The sequence below is a fragment of the Gossypium raimondii genome, chromosome 7, assembly GCF_025698545.1.
Source record: "Gossypium raimondii isolate GPD5lz chromosome 7, ASM2569854v1, whole genome shotgun sequence".
Lineage (NCBI taxonomy): Eukaryota > Viridiplantae > Streptophyta > Magnoliopsida > Malvales > Malvaceae > Gossypium > Gossypium raimondii.
This window is the reverse complement of record NC_068571.1, coordinates 29,210,440-29,217,772: the sequence shown is the minus strand read 5'-3', so window position 1 is coordinate 29,217,772 and position 7,333 is coordinate 29,210,440. Positions and strand designations below refer to the sequence as shown.

Genomic DNA, 7,333 nt, shown 5'->3' with positions numbered 1-7,333 from the left:
TTAAACATGTCATACATGTCATTTAAAAGCATAATAATTGAAACTAACATACAACCTAATAATCCTTGGCATGTTTATGTTCCCTACCATACCCAAATGGTTAGTCATGAGCATATGCATCATCAAAAGATGTAGATATCAAAATGCACATACCATTCACATTCAATCCATGAATAACATATCATACCATAAGATACATTTCCATTCAATTTATTAATTGTTTTGCCCGAAGAAATATAGAAAATTAACTTTAAATACATGAGATAATTTTGCTCACATAAGCGAACAATCTAGACGTTAAGCATTACTCGATGTTGTTCACACAAGCTATTGAGAATTTGTAACAAATGTTAGATTCTAGCAATCAGTATGGATATCCATTATCGGTACATAGTACCTGATATTATAACGCCGACACATAGTGTCTGATAACTTTAATCATCGGCACATAGTGCCTAATAAACCCTAATGACATGTAATATGTATCCTAATCATTCACTAAGCTCACACGGGCTTTAAATCATATCCCATATTCTTTCCATCTTTACAAAATTATATCATGTTTAACTTGATCATATATATATTTCATATAATTATACAATTCAATTCATACATATACATTTGCCTTACTTTACAAATCAATCCTTCATTTCCATTTTCATTATTTACCTCAATACACCATGTAAAATATATATACACATATGTAATTTGAATTCAAACAATTAGTAACGAAAATAAACCTAATAAAAATAATGTAACACCCTTACCCATTTCCATCACCAGATTAGGGTTAGAAAATGTTACAACACATAACAAAACGAAATCATGCTATATCAATTCATATTTCTTAGAACGATAATCATTTATTAATTATTTAATCAAAAACATGTTATTTATATATTATCGGAGTTAAATCGAGCTTTAAACCACTTATAAATTAGATTTGAGCATGAATAAGGATCAATTTATAACTTTTAAAACTCTAGATAAAGTATTGATCTTGAATAAAGAAGCATCGATATTTTCTAACAAGTATCGATATAGAAAACATTATCGATACCATTTTGGAATTTTGCTAGGTATCGATATCATTTATCAAGTTATCGATAAAAGTTATAAAGTATCGAAACTAAATTAAAAATCGGTACCAAATCTGTATTTTGCCAATTCTAAAACTGTTTATTTGGTAAAGTATCGATATTCTTAGTTTTAGGTATCGATACTTTTTCCCAGATAATGAAAGACTACAAGTTTAAAAGTTCATTTCATGCCCAAACCTATATCTTAGTTCAATACACAATCATCTATAAACTAAACAAACTTGAACATGGTACATTTCAATCTAGAAGCGCCTAACCAATGTGCCATAAGACACCTCAATCACATTGAACTTAACTATACAAACCATTAATCTAAGTTTGCATATATCCACTAATGTGCACTTAACCTAAAAGGTTAACCAAACCACATCTTTTATCAATTAGGGCATGCCTAATTCATTTCCAAATAAAACTTAAATCAAACTTAAACATGCCATTGTTTGATACCTAACAAAACCTACCATATCCATGTACATCAGTATACCACAATTGCATAGATCAAAATCATCAACTAGCACACATTGCATTCAAAATTCAACCATTACCTAATTTAGATCAATATGCCATTTCCAACATGCCTTCATCACATCCACCAATATGCATATAATGATAACCATTATCTTAACACATTACATACCAACCTTTAAGCACATTACAATTCTAACTTAGGACTTCCAATCCATCAACCTAAAATACCCTATATACATGCCATAAGACTGAAAAAATGAATCAAAATTTACCAAGACAGAAGCTTGATAGTGTGAGCCTTGAAGTTGATCGTTTGCCTAGTTTTGCAAAAAGTTAACTACAGAAACAAAGAAATAAACAGAGTAAGCTTATTTAGCTTTGTAAGTTCATGGTTAAATCTAAACTGACTTACCTCATTCAAGCAATTGAAACTAAACAACTTAGATTTAAAGTAACTTAACATTCAATTTACAGAATGGTGAGAATTGCATAGGATTAAATTATCATATAACTCATATTCATCATGAATTCATTCACGATAATTTATTTACTCATTCCAACAAGATCATTCATAAATGTATAATCAAAGTCATTCATATATATTCACTTAGGTTCATAAATATTTTTGGTAAACAATCACATATCTTAACAAGTCATTTGAGAATCATACACAAGTTTTGCAAGCCCGATGAACTATAGTAACATAACTCGAATACTCGGGTAACTACACCACACCTGAGAGCATCGAAATGCTATACAAAGACACCGTAGTGTAAACAGAGGCACGATTGTGCAATCAAAGGCACCGTATTGCAAATAGAGACACCAAAGTTGAAACAAAGGGACCAAAGTGCAAACATAGGCATTGAAGTGCAATCCTTTACAAGTGCGCATTCTAATCCTATTGGCATGCCAATCCTATCCTAATCGTTTACTACATTCAAACGGACTTTTTTTAACATAATTCATATCACTTATAAATTAGAACATTCCCACTTTATCCATAGACATATTATAATAAAATCATGTCCATTCAGAAATACATATGCATCATTGATAGAGGATTGGAGCAGAGGAAGCAGATCAAGATCGAATTCAAGTTGTTTGACTCAAAAAAAGAAAGATTTGGATGTGACCTGAAAGAAGAAATAAATAAATTTAGAAATTAAAGAAAGCAAAAACACTAAAGAAGAAATTTAAAAACTAAGAATAAATATTCAAAATAATAAATAAATAGACAAAATTTAAAAGTGGAAGATGGAACCAGTAAACCGATGGAAATGATGGATAGAAAGATAAATCTCCAATTGAAACCTTTGAGATATATATCCCAACAAACTCAATTAATGGATTTAATCAACCCTCCAAAAAATAATCCTTGGCAAATTAAATGGTGAAGAATGACTTCCCACGACTCCTGGAAAAAATTCGAGAAGAAAACCACTTCTAAAAATCATAAGAAAAAAATCTTGCACAAAGAAACAAACTCCTAGATAGACCTATCTAGGCCCGAAGGCCCACCCGAAAAGCGAGAGAGTTTGGATAAAAATATAGGCCCGAAAAATGAGCTTGGGTAAAAAATAATGGCACGTTTGGTTCGTTGTAATGGAATAGAGGTGTAATGGAATAGATGCGTAATGGAATAGAGGCGCAATAGGTAATTCAATTGTTTGGTTGAATGGAATGGAATAGAGGCGTAGTGATATTCTTATGTTTGGTTGAATGGATTAGAGGTGTAATAGTATAAGGAAAAAAACTAAAATGACTAGAATACCCTTAGCAGAATTTTTTAGGTAGATGATTATTGTTATTGTTATTAAATTTTAATAAGATTATTAATATAAATGATAAATAATTTAATCATATTTAATAAAAATATTATTAAATATAATTTAATAAAATATATAATTTAATAAAATTCTTAATATTAAATATTCTTATATGAATTTACTAAAATCATAATATATAATACTATAAAATATAATATAAAAAATTATTATTAAATTTAATTTAATAAAATATATAATTTAATCTAAAGTTTGAATGTGTATTTACCTAGCAAAAATCAACGAACTCTCGTGTAACTATAACCTAATAATATATTATGTATAATTAATATTTCGTGACTAATTAATCGCATAGAGATAAATATAGTAATGAAGAATTTATAGTACTATACGATTAAAATGCTAATAATTTATAGTATACAATTAAAATATTATAAATAAAATAATAGTAAATGATATATAAGATAAATTAACGTATAAATAATTCATATATTTAGAAGGAATAAAGATAAATTTAGTGTTTATATTTTTGTAAATTCATATGTATTTATATATCTTTATTATTTTGTGACTTTTTGTTTTTCTTGAGATTTTCTGTTTATTTTGTATTTTATGTTTGGGAATTTTATATTTTTTATTTATTTTTCATAATTTTTAGACTTTGAAAAATTTACTATATTTTTCATTTTTCACCTACTTTCGAATAGAAGAAACCACACGGAACAACAAAACAAATTCTTTAAAATAATTTATTCTTTTTTATGTAAATTTGTTCTTGGTGGCTAAATTCTATTCCAACTGTTCACATGTTTTTCATGCCTCACTCGGTTCCTTTGTACAACAAAGAATACATAGGATGATGCATTTAGAAGCAAATTTATATTAAAAGTAGAATTTGGATGCTATAGAATAGATGCCAAAAGATTTACAATTGTAGGTTTTTCACTTCACTTGAATCTGAAAACACAAGCAATCAAGATTTCAAACTTTGCAGAAAAGCTCACCAATCTCACAAATAATTTACAAAGTAATGGAACTGGCATAAAAAACACACACACACACACACATCTTGACAAGAAACCAAAACATTTTTGAGATATTTACAAGGGGCTAAAAAGAAAAAACTGTAGTAGTAATTCATTGGTTACATGTTGTCGTCCGTATTTGCGGTCCGGAACGACCAACAAATTGAGCAAATCCTGAACCAAAAACCTTTCTCCTTCTTTGGTGGTGATGCTTTGGTATCCCTCTTGGCAACGAGATCAGCCATGAACTCAACAACAGCCTAATGTAGAAAGAAGTTGAATGAGTTAGTAGCTCATAAGAAATCAAACAGGAAATGTCCCAGCAAGTTAAATTTGTAGCCAGATTAGCATTACCTGAGCACCCAATTTGATTACTTCTCTTGGTGGAACTTCCAAAGGAGTCTCATCAGCTCGGAAAACTCTCAATTTCAACAATAATCTGAAACAATTGGGTAAAACTCTAATCTAGTTGTCACTTATGTCCAACTCTTCAAGCATTTCAAGGTTTCCAATTGATCTTGGTAAGGCTCTTAAATCTGCAAAGTTCTTCCCCACATTCAATTGATCTCAAGGTTTCCCCACATCTCAAGGTGCAAGACTCCCTCTTACTTCACAATGTACCTATTAAAAATTATTGTAACCTACTTAAGTTCCATGTAGCAAAGGAAAAGCACAAGAATAAACTAGAATTAAAGCTGAATGACAGAACATTTGCTTCTGATAGAAATATTGACAACATCAAAACAGAACACATTCAAATTTATGGATTTTCTTACCCCAAAAGTTATAGTTTCAGATTAATATATCAAACCTAGCAGTACATCTCTCAAATCATATATTAATATTCAATATAAGAACTAAATTCACAACTTACACAGAACTAATAACAAAATTTTAACCTACAAACAATGATTTCATGCTCAATTCACGGATCCAAAATATGAACAATTCTTAAATGAATACAACTGTAAAACAAATGGCCTTGGTTACAACATTTTGGTCTTCCCCAAAAATTTCAAGAACCCTACCTATATATGGTTTTCTAACACAGCTAAACTCCAAAACTTATATACTAAATAAAGACAGGATGCTATCACATAACATGATTACATAATTATGATAAAAAGAAAAAGTCAGCCCACAAGTTGATCATTGCTCTCCCTTCCAAATATTCACTACCCTCTGTCCCTCTTCTTCATTTTATAATACTGCATTTTTTTCTTTTTTTATTATTAGCTACTACTCATTCCCATTCCAAAATTTCAATTTCATCCTTCATAAATTTTTTGTAGGTTTTAATTAATTATTTTAAAAATTAATCAGAATTTTCAAAAAAAAAATTGTGGGGTTAAATAAAAGCGTTGTAACACTTGTATATATTTCCAAAGGGGTTCTAATTCTACATAGCTTCATACATACTTTTTCCCTTTCTCCACCCTTTTAGCAATTACAAAGATTACAAGTCTTTCAAAAGAATAAAATACAAGGTTAGAACTTACATATTAATAACTCCAAACAACATTTAAATTATCATTCTCCACAACAAGAATGCCATAATAAGGCTTCAAGATACCTTTTACATCTTTTTTGAAATTTGGTTTCTACTGAATTTCAAATCCTCTCTTTTAGCTTTATGTCTAAATTTTATCCTAGATTCATCAAATTAAGAAATTAGATTTAAGATCCACAGACTCTAAAATGGTATATAGTAAAACCAATATTTTCAAGTTCATTGGAATTGATTTTGTTCAAACACATAACATGCTTAAGACTAACTGCAGGCAAATTAATATCCAATACCTTCATGCCTACATACATACATGCATACATAAAAGTAGTGAACGGCTAAAATTCCATATCCATTAATAACCTATTTCCCTGCAATCACTGATTATCTGCCAGGCCAATAGAACTTCAAAAACATTGACAATATATAGATATATTGATAAAACGACGAATAAGCTTATAATACACATTATAGGTATAAAAGATCACAAAATAATACATGAGAAAAAAAAGTGAAGTCTCTAACCTGAGAAGCTTTGACCAGAACCTGAAATGGGAAGAAAAGAAAGGATTGGTACAATGTTGAAACAAAGATCAAATGCTTGAATCCTCAAATTTATAGGAATGGGCTTATGAGATTTAGAGAAAACATGTTATAAAATGCTCTACATTTTACTTTTCTAAAATCGTTTTGAAATTATTTTTTATTCCATTAAGGAAAAATTAATATAAATGAAATGAAAAATTACCAGATTACTGTTTTCTCTTCTTTTTTTTCTTTTTTTCTCCTTGTACAGTTGTTTATCTCGCATGGGTTGCTGTTTTTTTTTCTCTTTTCTGGGTTGTTTTTTTTTCTCTTTTATGGGTTGCTGTTTCTGGTGAAGTTTTTATACTGAAGAGATGTTTTTGTGTTGCCGTGGGTTAGGATTTGAAAGATGATAAAAATAAATTAACAAACAAACAAAACCCTAAACATAAAAACTTACACGATGATGCAGCAGAGGACTGTCGATGGCGATGTAGAAGAGGACTTTCGATGGCAATGCGACAGACCGAACCAAACACACGATTGGGTGGGGCTCACGTAATAGGGCTGTAATGGCTATACCATTACACCCAACCAAACATGGTGTAAGGCTCGCTTAAAAAAGGGTTGAGCCTTGGGTAAGCCTTTCAAAAAAAATTACTTTTTTATTACTATTTTCTTATTTTTTTTAATTATTTTGTTCCTATTTTCTTGTTGTCTTTTCATTATTTTGATACTATTTCACAATTATGTTCCTATTATTTTGTTGTTATTATTTGATATTGTATAACTCTTGTTTGATTTTTAATTTTGTTACCATTTTAGGCATTTGCTTGTTAAGTTGCACCTATCTTAGTGTTATTTAAGTATCGTATTTTTTAATTTATTTTCATTTTGTTGGGAAACATTTATTTGAATGTT

At 29.3% G+C, this 7,333-nt stretch overlaps 1 long non-coding RNA gene across 1 annotated transcript; it reads right to left on the bottom strand.

The window, feature by feature from the left end:
- Positions 1 to 4,249: 4,249 nt before the first annotated feature.
- LOC105797437 (uncharacterized) lies at positions 4,250 to 6,443 on the bottom strand. Its single transcript, XR_001134780.2, has 3 exons — positions 6,413 to 6,443; positions 4,735 to 5,001; positions 4,250 to 4,640 (listed from the first exon to the last, which is right to left on the bottom strand). It is a non-coding gene; the product is annotated as an uncharacterized LOC105797437 (long non-coding RNA).
- Between the last annotated feature and the right edge of the window lie 890 nt (positions 6,444 to 7,333).